Source organism: Streptopelia decaocto, assembly GCF_964273445.1.
Source record: "Streptopelia decaocto genome assembly, chromosome: 1".
In the NCBI taxonomy this organism is placed as follows: domain Eukaryota; kingdom Metazoa; phylum Chordata; class Aves; order Columbiformes; family Columbidae; genus Streptopelia; species Streptopelia decaocto.
In genome coordinates, this window is record NC_138663.1 from 180205228 (window position 1) to 180218989 (window position 13762).

A 13762-nucleotide genomic window follows, 5' to 3' on the forward strand; every position below is an offset into this window, starting at 1 on the left:
TTGGGATTGGAAGGGACCTCAAAAGATCATCTAGTCCAATCCCCCTGCTGGAGCAGGAACACCTAGGTGAGGTCGCACAGGAACATGTCCAGGCGGGTTTTGAATATCTCCAGAGAAGGAGACTCCACAACTTCCCTGGGCAGCCTGTTCCAGTGCTCTGTCACCCTCACTGAGAAGAAGTTTCTTCTCAAATTTAAGTGGAACCTCTTGTGTTCCAGCTTGATCCCATTACCCCTTGTCCTATTATTGTTTGCCACCGAGAAGAGCCTGGCTCCATCCCCATGGCACTCACCCTTTATATATTTATAAACATTAATAAGGTCCCCCCTTAGTCTCCTCTTCTCCAAACTAAAGAGACCCAACTCCCTCAGCCTTTCTTCATAAGGGAGGTGCTCCACTCCCTTAATCATCTTCGTTGCCCTACGCTGGACCCTCTCCAGCAGTTCCCTGTCCTTCTTGAACTGAGGGGCCCAGAACTGGACACAATATTCCAGATGTGGTCTCACCAGGGTGGAGTAGAGGGGAAGGAGGACCTCTCTCAATCTACTAACCACCCCCCTTCTAATACACCCCAGGATGCCATTGGCCTTCCTGGCCACAAGGGCACAGTGCTGGCTCATGGTCATCCTGTTGTCCACCAGGACCCCCAGGTCCCTTTCCCCTACACTGCTCTCTAATATGTAATCTCCCAACCTATACTGGAACCTGGGGTTGTTCCTGCCCAGATGCAGGACTCTACACTTGCCCTTGTTAAATTTCATTAGGTTATTCCCCGCCCAACTCTCCAGCCTGTCCAGGTCCCGCTGGATGGCAGCACAGCCCTCCGGCGTGTCAGCCACTCCTCCCAGCTTAGTGTCATCAGCAAACTTGCTGATAGTACACTCAATTCCCTCGTCCAAGTCGTTAATGAATATATTGAATAATATTGGCCCCAGCACTGACCCCTGGGGCACTCCACTAGATACTGGCCTCCAACTAGACTCCGCACCATTGACTACCACTCTCTGGCTTCTCTCCCTAAGCCAGTTTGCAACCCACCTCACTACTCTATTGTCTAGACCACACCTCCTCAACTTAGCTGTGAGGATGCCGTGGGAGACTGTGTCAAAGGCTTTACTGAAGTCAAGGTAGACCATATCCACCGCTCTGCCATCATCCATCCACCTTGTTACATTCTCATAAAAGGCTATGAGGTTGGTCAAGCATGACCTACCCTTGGTAAAGCCGTGCTGACTGCCCCTAATAACCCTCTTATCCTTGATATGCCTTGAGATGGCACCAAGGACAAGCTGTTCCGTTACTTTCCCAGGGACAGAGGTGAGGCTGACCGGTCTATAATTACCCGGGTCCTCCTTCTTGCCCTTTTTGAAGACTGGAGTGACATTTGCTTTCCTCCAGTCCTCGGGCACCTCTCCCGTTTCCCAAGACTTGGCAAAGATGATGGAGAGCGGTCCAGCAATGACTTCAGCCAGCTCCCTCAGCACACGCGGATGCATCCCATCTGGACCCATGGATTTATGAATGTCCAGACTATTTAATTGCTCCCTAACCCAGTCCTCATCGACTAAAGCAAACTCCTCCATTGACCTGGCTTCATCCAGGGTCTCAGGGGTACAAGATGTCCCGTATCTCAACTTATGTAGCTCAGTAGCTACATTCCAGTCCTGAAGTGGTTGGGTAGTTGGACTAGATGATCCTTGTAGGTCCCTTCCAATGGAACTATTCTATTCTAGTAAATATAGCAATCAGTGTTCCCATTTAAGAGACAGGGAAACCAGAATGCAAGCCAGCACCATCATGGCACAGTGGAAAGTCAGAGGATGAGATGGTGGCAGAGCAAGTAAAAGATGCCCAAACACTTGTGCTGTGGGCTTTAGCTGGTAGACCAGTGCATCTCTATACAGAAACACAAGCCTCTTAATGGTTTGAGCAAGAGTTAAGAAAGAGGGTTTCGGTCATCATCCATACCAGAAGGTAGTATGAAAAGAAAAACTGTGACAGAAATAATGGTACAAAACTGCTCTGGAGAAAACTTAGCCTATCAAAAGAACAACTAGCAAGCAGGAATCTCTGGATCCACTGAGTTGGAGTCGTCAGATAAAACATCACTGTCCACATCAAACCCTGTCAGCTCAGGCTCCTGTCATGCTCATAAAATAGAAACTGGCACATGTTGATGTTAACTGCTTGGTCAAGTGCACGTGTTTGTTCATCCCAGGGCAGGAAATTCTCCTTCTAAAGCAGTGTGAGAAACTTAATCTCCTTCACAAGCAGGCGTCTACAGTTGTTCAGTGATCAGCCAATATGGACCAACTAAAATGTAGATGAAGATACAGACCTCAAGACTCAGGTGGGATATAGGGCATCTCTTATTTGAAGGCCAGTATTGCTATTTTGTGAATAACAAACATTCTATCAACTAATGCAAGGTAAAGATTAGCAAAGGAGGGAGGAGTTCCCAATTACTTTCTCTTACACATTCGAACGTGCTAATATAGCTAACCTATGGCATGTTGCTTTTTAGCTTTTTAAACTGTTTTGTAACTCTTCTGGTTTTGTATCCTCCCACTGTGCATTGCATAAGGATCACTTATTCAGTGAGGAGAAGGCAGGGGAGACTGATGAACCTTCATTAAAATGGAAAACACGAGCCTGGAATACTTCATGTTAAGCATAGAGAGAAATTTGTTTTCTGATGAGAAATAAAACAGACCCTTGAACTTAAAAGTCAATGACAGAAAAAAAAAACCCCGAAGATATGATTTATAGTAGTAAAAGAAAGTTATTCAGGAGTCAATAATTTTTCAAAAGGATTAACAAGGCATATGCAGCATTGCCCATAATGAGATAGGATGAGTATGGGAAGCTCAATTTGCATGCTATTTAATTCAACAGATAGTTGCACTGTTGATATCTAAAGTGCTGTTGTTGTGACAGTAAAGGTAGAAGGTCCTGTACATCCTCTGAAAATTAATACGGTTCAAAGAAAATGGTAAAAATTGCAATCCTTTCAATATCTAGAGGGGTTTAAACTATACAAGAAGGGTGATCCTTTAGATGACTAAATTTCCTTTTTACCATCAGGTCATGGCGGTTGGTTAAAAAAGGTATCAAGGTAACTTTTTGAATTCAGATCTACCTACCTCTGTGATTCAACCAGGAATTTAGTGCCAAATGGAAACAGTAGGTATGCATGAAAGCTGAAATAATTTATCACTGCTATCTTTTCAACAGATAAGCATTTCTTTGTTTGAACAAATACACATTACAGTATAAGAAAACAAAAATGTTTTGAACAGCACAGCTTCCATAGTGCTTCTAAATAATGAAATTTCAGAAAACATTCAGTAGACAAGTTTTGGTGCACAAAGAAGATTATTAATTTTCCTTCCACATGACAAATAGATAAATACCTCTACGCGAAACATGATTTTAAGTACCATACACTATTAAAGTTCATATTTTTCGATGCTTCAGAAAGCACAAAAAGGTGTAGTTAAATTATTAATTTCTCAACATAGAAAGTTTAAAATGCCCAAACAATTCAATTGAAAACCAGTTCAGTTGATAAATAATACCATTTGTTTTTCCCTAGACTGTCACTTACAAACCCAACGTTGATTCCGTCTCATACATCATTACTAGTCATAATGATTCCTCAGATCCTCCTGCTGCAACCTCACTGTCTTACATTTGTGCTGTCAGCAGCAGCAGTTTCACCAGTCTATGTTTTATTTTGAGTCATCTCAGTGATTAATCAATTGGAATTTAGTGTACAGCCCTTTGGATGGGATGCCCCATTCTAACTGTTTTGGTTCAGCAAAGTAAATAAGAACTAAGAGCTATACCGTCCTTTCTCCTCCCCCAATGCATATAAGGGAAAAATACAATTACAAATGACATACAAAATCCAGCTACCATAAATAACAAGAAGTAGAAAAAGCAGTGGTTGTATTTGTACCTATCAGATAAAATGTATGAGATTCTCATACATAGTCAGATGGTTTTTAAAAGCTGATAAAGAAGATTGGAATCTGGAAGCATTAGTATTAGAGGAAATAAATTATTATGTGCATTTTCCCTTGTTTTCTCTTCTATGTGATTAATTAAAGGGAGCCAGGTATCTATTGTGTTTTGACACCAGTGTCAGATGTGACTGCTGATACGGTGATCCAACAGTCTATCAAAATGGAGGAACTAAAAAAAGACGGTCTAAGTACAACTAGAGTTTATAGCAAAAAAAAATTACTGTACCAAACGTTTACATGAACCTGACAAATTTGCAGAGAGATAGAAAGGAGGTAGCCCAATCAACCCGTTGCCTGCCATAGCTTGTGGCTATTGGAAGGAAAAGGAGAGATGGCTTCTCTCAGGAGTAAAGGCAGGCACAGACAATAAGGAAAAAGTACAACCTACCACACCAGAAGATAATGTCAACAGAAAGGATCCTAGAGATTCTTCACTGTGTTGTTGAATCTTCGAGGAAGAAAAAGAACTTTAAAAAGAACAAAGAAAATGCCTTTTGGAGAAGGAGTGGATTTTGCAACGGGAAGGAAGCCCCAGGGAGCAGTGGGAGCTACATGTAGAAAGCAGATACAAATGGAGCTAAATCAGTGAGAGGAGACAGAAGCTGCAGAAATTCACAGTATCTGCCCTGGTTCATTTCCATGTTCACAAAAACAACATAGAAAGTCACTTTGCTTTAAAAAAATGAAGATCTAGTCCAGGCTAGCAGTCCTTGTAGATCTCATATGGTGCTAACATCTCTTCTGACCTAGGCCTCTAAACCATTTAGTGCTAGTATTCAAACTTTAGGGTAGAAACAGATCACTGAGGAATACCATTCTTCTTCCAGTCCTCTTAACCTTAACCAGTACTCTTGACCAGATAACTTCTTCCCTGAATGCTTAAAATGTTATAATGATTCGTAATTGAGCTTTTAGCTTATGCCCTTCAGAACAGGCAGGATTCAAAAAACTCCACCCATGGACTGGCAAGTTTGTCATACGCTTCTTGAGATATTCACTTCTTACAAGTGTGGTGAACATTCTTCCATGGATGATAATCCCTTGCTCCTCTGGGAAAGACAGTGAGAAGACAGTTTCTGGCCTAACGTGACACAGTTCTGCACACCTGGGCTGGCAAAGCCTGGCACAATCCCAAACCAGCCTGCAGAAAGGTGAGAACAGTGCCATAGAGAAGCCTTCACCAAAGAGCAATCTAGGAATGACAGGTGAACGGATGGATCTATAGCTGGGTCATATCCACACTAGAAGCAAGAAGTTCTCAACATTTTTTTTCCCTTTCAGATTTTCAGAAGGAAAATGTAAAAATTAATGTCTGCCGAACTGGAGGCAAGGAGAACTGCAAGAAAGATGATGATGTGGCATAATGAGGTTACAAATCAGACAACAATATGTCTGCGGTGTAAGAAAGTTATAGAATAATTTTCTGAGTTGCCTGTATCAACTCAGAAATAAATGTAGTCTCTACCAAAAGAATATATTGCAGCAAGTCCCCTTGCTGATTTAGCAATGGTAGCATGGTAGCATTTACCTTTCCTTACAAGCCATCAGAAAGACAATTGTATATTGTGTAAATACAGTGGGGACATGGATTAATTTCAAACCTATCACATAACCTGATGAGATTTCCCTTGAGATCTCCTAACTCTTTGCAGCACTGTGAGACATTATTTCCATACTTATTGGAAATAATGTCTGAGCCCAGGCAAGGCATAATATTTCCACTGAGACTTGTCATGACGGGAGTGGAATTCATTCTTATTGTGACTGTACACATCAAGGGTCTTTTGGCATTATCAGCATGTACCCCAAATAGTATTTAAATCTGTGATGATACAGTATACCATACAACAGTATCACCTGCGGCCTCCTAAATTCAGACCTATGTTCCTTGCTACATATACTGAACACAAGTCAGATTTCACCTGCATCTACATAAGCCCAGTGCAATTCCATCATCTTCACTGGTCAAGCTCCTGGTTCACACCAGTATGGAATCCAAACTGGATCTGTGACATAACAGAAGTACTCAACATCCTTTTAAGAGGCAATTTATTAAGAAAATAACGATGCATCACACTGAGTTGTGATGCAAGTTGTCATAGGTTAGAGGATGAGCAAGAAGCTTAATTTTTTTTCTTGCAGTTAAATTCATTCACTTTCATTACAGAGTTACTTGTCTATCTTAAATGTTCTCCAGTTGGTTGTTGTCACCAGATGTGGACAGGTCCCTTTGTGCTTCACTATGAAACTGGCTGTGCTGGTGTCTTTGGCTATACAGAAAACTCAGCTACATTAAAATATTTTTTAGATTTTCAAGCATTCTCCTGTAAACTTTCACCAAATATTTCTGGTTTATTTTTGCAAGCAAACTTTTTCTGTTTTTAGTTGATCTGTTTCTCTTACCTGATTCATTCAAGGATGCTTGTAACACTGCAATTTGTCACCACGGAAACAACTGTTTGGTCACTACAGTTGATGTCACTGAATGAATCAAGTAAGAAAATCATGGAAATGATTAAAACAGCCCATAAAAAAAAAAAATCAAACAACTAAACTAATTCAGTAACAATTTGGAACAACCCAGAAAGGAATTCAATTGAATGTGATGACTTAATTTCAGCTTTCAAAATTGCAGGGTTTTTTAAACTTCTTATGTTTCTCTGTGGGTGGTAGCTACTGAGTAAAATCCAGTAAAATGGGTTCTAGCAAGCTCATCTCATACCCAGCACCACATCTCACAATGAGATTGCTGCAGCTTCAAACCTGTCTCAGTCAAAACTTTCACAGGAAGCTGAGGCACATCAGTCTTCTCCCTGAGGGCACACTGAGACCTGACTTGTCCACTTAATTAACCACTTAACCATTCGAGCCAAAAAGGCTGAACATGCAGATGTCTGCAAAGAGCCTGCCATTGCCCAGCAGCTTTAAATATTACATGTATGTATCTTTCTCCAGCTCCATTTTCCTGACAGAAGCAACCATAGGCCAGAAATCTCTTCAGCTGTTGTTCCCTTCCCATGTCAAGGCTACAGTGATGCCTGTTGTATGAACTGATGTTGTTTTTCATCCAGGATTCTGTAAAGCTTTGGGGAAAAAAATCATAAAGGGAGAGATACCATTTCATAATCCAAGGAAGCCTTTTGGAGATTTACTCATAACTCAAGTACAAATGCAGGATAACCACTTTTTTTTTTAAAGTAACATATTTCTGATTTTAGCAGGAATTTAGACAAAACCATTTAAGATTTTGGCTAATTTAAGAATATCTTACATATTTCTTATAGCTACTGGTAACACACCACCACAAAATGCCATTCCAAGGTGATTCTAGCTTTAGAAATAATAATAAATCATATTTACTTATTATCTTAATGCCTTTATAACATTATATTAAAAGATAAACTCACCTTATTTCTTATATAATATGATTGATGCTGACTTAGAAGCAGCGACTTTCATCACCATCACACGTGAAATCTCCGGAGGATTAAACTTTAGGAGAGACTCTCACAAAAAGAATCGTTTCTTTTATAGCCTTACTAATTGAATGTAATTAATTTACCAGTGCCCCAGAATTGCAGGTATTAAAAAAATAATAAAATCCCTGAGCACTTTTGTTTTGCATGAGGTAAATGTTACAATCAATCTTTCCTTTTAAGGAAAATACAGAGGAAATAATATTAGGTGACAGTGAAGTTCATAGCAGCAGGTCGATTGAGATTGTCAGGATTCATTAACGTGTGTGTGACTGGTAAATCATTGAGTTAATTTTAGGTTGAGTGGCATATTTAGAAAACTACGAATCACCTTATTTTGTGAATTTAATCAACCTTTGCTCTTCCCTGGATAGTTCAGCATACATCTGCAATATTAAGTTGGAACTGGCTCTTCACACTGCAGCCCTCACAAATACCAGCAGTGTGCAAACTTTCAAAACCATCACCTCTATTAAATTCTGGCCTCTAGCAAGGAGTTCAACACAAATAAAACATCACAATTACCAAGAAAACAAAAATATCCAGATTTATGCTGAAATCTCAATTTGCCTTGTTACTAAGAATAAAAATGTTGAAGTCCACAAATACTAATGCAGAAAGATTACTTCTCTGGAAACTTTGCAAAAAAATAGCTTCTGTTCAAACAACAGAGTCAATCCTCGAATGCTTCTTTGTGACACTCTGTTAGCCCAATTAAATTACATTACAAAAACAAGAATTGCACTACATGTGGATCTTCCAGCTCTGGCTTCTAAAAAACGCTGTTTTCAAATGTAGGCAGCATCTTTTTCAAAGCTTAGATTTATTTGGAAATAAGTCACAATTCCTAGCTAATGTGAGCTATTCATTTATTTTTCATCTGATGTCTTCTGATCTCTTAGCACAAAGTTTCTCTTCATTTCCAAAAGACATTCTATTAGCACCAGATTTGATATTGAACATGACAATATTTAGGTAACACAGTGGGCTCCCCTATGTAAAATTTAAGCTGTGAAGATATGCACTTGCAAAAAATGGCAATTACTCTTCAGTTTCGTCTTTTGAATATGCAAACAAATCGCTTGTGGATTACTGGCAGCTACAGCCTGGGCTCTGACACTTAATTGTTTGTTATTAATACGCAAAGCAATTAATGTAATTATAAATATGAAAAAGAAAAATATCAACACTATTTACATTAGTTAGTTACTAGGAGGTAAAATACTTTGTCAGCTATAACACAATACAAATTGCTGCAAAGCGTTTAATACAATTATAACAGGCATATATATTCAAAGCACTACAGTTTATATTCTGGGTCTGTTCTCCTGGGATCAATTTATGATACTCTGTGCTGAGTATCTTGTCTTGACAAAATAATGATACTTGGTTCCTGTGTTGCTCCATTTGGCTACCACACACTTTATGTACATGTAGGATTACAGACCCAACCACTACACAGCAAATAGCGCATCGCCAGGATGCACGGGGCCAGGAAGCAGCAGGAGTCATTAGTATCTATACAGAAAACACCACACACGAGTGTGCACCTGCCTCTTCTCAAACATTTTCCTCAAGCAAACATGGTAAAAAAAGCATAATAGAATCAACAGCAGATCATACACACTTCTTCACTATTGGCATTGGTTTCTTGAGTGTTCATATTAAGAAAACTACTTGGACATTTACCATCTTGACCCCATGCATGCATGGCAGGCAGTGACAGGCAGCAACTCTGCAATGGAGGTTCAGGAGATCTAAACAAATGATTCTTACAGGTGACAGTCAGCTAGAAGAGTACCGTAAGGTGGGCAAAACACACATCATAAGGTGACTTTCACTTTATTAAATACTCTAAGTCATCAAGCCATTTAAGCAGAAAGACTGCCCTCATTTACTTAATTTTCTTGCATTTGGAATTAAATCTGTGTTCAGAACTACTGTCTTACGAATAGTAACCAATCTTAAACAAGCCTATTTCAAAGGTCTTTATTAGTGGTTTAATTTTAAAGTCTGACAGTTGTGTAACACAGAACCATAGAATGTCCTGAGTTGGAAGGGACCCACAAGGATCATCAAGTCCAACTCCTGTCCCTTCACAGGACAACCCCACAGTTCACACCATGTGTCTGAGGGTGTTGTCCAGTCTCTTCTTGAACACTGTCAGGCTTGGGGCTGTGACACCTCCCTGGGGAGCCTGTTCCAGTGCTCCACCACCTTCTGGGTGAAGAACCTTTTCCTAATGTCCAACCCGAACCTCCTCGGCACATCTTCCTGCCATTCCCTCGAGTTCTGTCATTGGCCATTAAAGAGAAGAATTTGGTGCCTGTCCCTTCTCCTCCCCTTGTGAGGAAGCTGTAGCTGCCATGATGTCTCCCACCAGTCTCCTCCAGGCTGAACAAACCAAGTGACTTCAGCTGCTCCTCATAGGGCTTCCTTTCCAAACCCTTCACCAAGTTCGTAGCCCTTTTCTAGACACTCTCTAGCAGCTTAATATCTTTTTCGTACTGTACACAGTATTGACATCCTTAATTAATCACACCCTGTGCTACTTGGTAACATACAGCACGTTCAGCAGCGTGACTCAGCCATAACCATTCACGTGAATCAGAAGATGTTGGTTCCCAGGTACCAAAGTGACACCCTTGTAATCAGCTGTTATAAACACACGTTTTCTGGCACTGCAAAGTGGGACAAATGGAGACAAAAGATGGCAATGGCTAGCCAATTCAGAAATTGGAAAGGTTTTAACACATAACTTCTTTGCATAACTTTGATAAATAGTAAGGACAAGACAGCAGAGATGCACATTACTAAATATGATGCCGTGCCTAGATGGGGAAACAAATAAAAAATGAATAGGGAACTGCTAAAAGCGGACACTTCTAATCAAACCAAATTGCTACTGTCCAGTCGATACTGGCTGGTGCATAGTCCTTTTCTGTTTCCCAACTGCTCCATGGGGTTGCTCCAAGCTCACCAAGAGCAACAGCCCTTTGTGGGTGAAGCCCTAGGTAAAAACAAGAATAGACAAACATCTGTATGCAAGTCCTGGCTCAGGGCTGGCTGAGCGCTGTTACAACCCCAGCTTTTTGCTGGAGCAGCCTCAAGGCTACTCTGACTGTCTTCCCTGCAGGCCATAGCCCTGAGGAGAGAACACAGTGGTTAGAGACTGCTGTTTCATTCATGTTCTCTCCTCCTTTGAATGGAGCTCCCTTGTTCAAGTGCTCCAGCAAGAAGTTGCTTGAGGAAACAGCCATCCAAACCCAGCACTGTTTGCTGTGGTGTACAAACTTCCTGGTTGTAAGGAGAGGAAAACAGCCACCCTGCACCTCCAAGGGGGTCTTGTGAGCCACCTGCATCTGCAAGACTACCAGACAACTTCCTCCCTGCTACATCAGGCCATGCAACACCTTGAGTGACCCAGATGCAGGGGACAACCAGGGGACTGTCTGCCTGGTGAGCGACCACCAGCTATTAATCCACAAAATTGCCCATACAGCAGCACCGAAGGGCTCTGTGCCCCATGCAGGAGCTTTGCTGTTCAGGTGGAGGAGGCACAACCTTTCCAGCAGAACTTCACAGTGTCTGCCTGCTTGTCACAATTTACCGTTACTTTTCGTGTTTAATGTTTCAGATTTGTGTGTAGTTTTAAAAAAAAAAAATAAGTTGGAGCGTGCCAGTTACTTCTCCAAGGTTTCAGAACACAAACTTTGCAGTTCTTCTGCTGTTTGGCACAGGCTGCCACAGATGGAAGACAGATATCTGTCCGCCAACATTTAAAGAGGACCAGATTTTTTTGTTTAGAAATTTTGCTGTTACCACTCCCAGTAGTACAATCAGCCAGAGCAACCCTTCCCTCCGTAACAAGTGCATACACGAACAAACGTGGGAGACCATTGCCTATAGAGGATTCACACACAGAGACATCTGCAGTGCATTGGGACTGCCTTGACAGTTGGTTTTGGAAAGAAAGGGGCAACTTTTTCAAACCTGGTTTGGAAAGCTCTGAAACTCAGGCATTATTTACGAAAGAGGAAGGAAAACAAGGTTAACCCAGTAGCCATTTCAGCTAATGTCAGCCAAAAAGATTTGCTATTTCTGAGTCCTTCCAACCTAAACATCTGAAGGAAGTTTTTGAATCGGTGCACAGTCTTGCTAAATCAGCTGCGCTCCTTCCCCAGATGATGGCTGTCAATTTAGACTGACCTCAAATCCTGCAGCTTCCTCCTCTCAGAGTTACAGTCGTTCTCTCTCATCGCACCTGATCCTTCACAGAAGCTTCCGCACCTTCCAGGCTCATTACAACAACCCTTCGAGTATAAGCCAAAGCAAACTTACACAACAGGTTTCATTTTTCTCTCAGAGGCACACATATGCCATAAAGATTGCAGTTCGTCACCTACACTTTTCCGACATTGTTTAACACACTCATGTGGGACAGTGCTCCTGCAAACAGGGCAGTGCTGATGCTTCTTTTTCTTTACTTTTCTTTCCCCCTTCTAAAGTAAAATAACGTTGCCTAAAGCCAGTCTGTTTGGGGTTAAATTCATGGTTTATGCTCAATGAGCTGTCTTGTGCTGTGTCTAAAACCGGCACAGAAACACTGTCACCTTTTCCTGGAATCGAGTGCACAGCCTGGGGAGTGGGGTTTTCTCTTCTGCTCCAGCATCCCTTCAGAATTTGAAGATTTCTTCCTTATGCAAAGGGTATTGCGACTGGGTGGTGCCTGCATGACTGTGTGCACGCAGGGAGAATTTTCCAGGAGCAACAGAGAGTAAGCTACGCCATAAAAGTCCTACAGCACTTACTGCTTTCTTCCTTTCTGCATGTCGTCTTGGGAAAAATTCTGGGAGAAAATGAATGCTGACAACCAACAGGCATCGGGCAGTGTCTCGAGGGAAGCAGGGAAATGTGCTGCCCCTCAGACAAGGGCACCGGTGGTGGGAAGGGAGAGGACAGACGGCTGGTTCGCTCCCAGACAGGGATTAGGAGTCACAGGTGAACCAAGGCCACGTGCCCTACTAATAGCAGCAGCTTCCTGCTCAAAATAAGAAGCAGGTTCACACATTTGTTCTCCAGTTGGGTTCAGACACAAGCTGCAACACAGATGTTCACAGGGCACAAAGGGGACACCCAGCAGAGCTGGCTGCAAAAGAAAATTTACAGGAATGACAGCAAGTTGCCTTTTACAACAGGCTCTCTAGAGAGGCAGTAAAAGAGAAACTCATTCTGCCATGTTTTTTTTGCTGATGCTCCTCCTTGTGTAAGATGCCACTGCTGCTGATCTCCAGAGACTGAATATGAATTAAAAAGAGGAGGAAAAAGAGGGGAAAAAAACAAAACAAAACAAAAACCAACCAACCAACCAAAAACCCCAAACAAACATGGGAAGGCAAAATAAAGGAGCAAAGGAGAAAACAAAGCAGAATGCGTGAGACTGAAGAAATGTGCCACAAAGAGGGAATAGATTAAAAGGAGAGAATAAAGGCACGTTAATAGGTTTGAAAAATAACAAGGAAATGTAATAATCAGAAACACTGATGAGATCTTCTGCACACACTCTGAAAGCACCATTAGACATAGGATCCTCTGGCCGGCTTGGACTTAGGTCTGAACATTCAGGAGATTCAGTAATAGGACAATCATACATTAAGTGATCCAGGCAGGTACCTGATCCATAAAATGGATCTCCATAAAATGGAGACAATCATTCTTATCCAGCTTTTGCGAGACATCTTTGGACATACAGGTGATGCACACTATGAAAATTTTTTGCATTCTGATTTTTACAGAACAAGCAACTTACTGCAAAAACTTATTTTCGTAGAGGGGTCCTCTACACCAAAAACTGGTCATGGATTTTATTCATAAGAAGCATCCAACCTCTCCTCCACTATAAATCTCTTCAAAGTTTCTCATATAGATCAAGGTAAATTCAATTGTTACATCCGTGTGTTCAAGAAACCTTTTCCTCTTTAGAGTTGAGACTTAAAAGTTTGTCTAGGTCTATAAACTCTTTAGAAAGAATAAAATCTTCTAAATCTTGTTTCTCTTTCTCCATTGTTAGTTTCAAGCATCATGAAGTGTGACCAGACTCTTGAAAAAGAAATCACCTAAAAATTGCTTCGTTATATGCAGGAACGTATTTCTGAAACTGCCTGAATATTTTCTGTAAATGTTCCAAGTGAGACACTAGCTTCACTGAAACACTTAAGAAAATTTCCAGGAACTTCAACATACCCAAGATTTCGACAC

General features: G+C 41.3%; 1 protein-coding gene across 5 annotated transcripts in view; it reads right to left on the bottom strand.

Annotated features, from left to right (window-relative positions):
* ENOX1 (ecto-NOX disulfide-thiol exchanger 1) overlaps window positions 1–13762 on the bottom strand; it is a 361050-nt gene that overhangs the window by 273452 nt on the left and 73836 nt on the right. The window contains exon 1 of one of the 5 annotated variants that reach the window (XM_082057093.1): window positions 6432–6461. The exons of the other annotated variants lie outside the window; for them this stretch is intronic. The gene's annotated coding sequence lies outside the window, so the exon portion shown is untranslated. Of the gene's footprint in view, window positions 1–6431; window positions 6462–13762 lie in introns of those variants that run through there. 5 annotated transcript variants of the gene reach the window in all.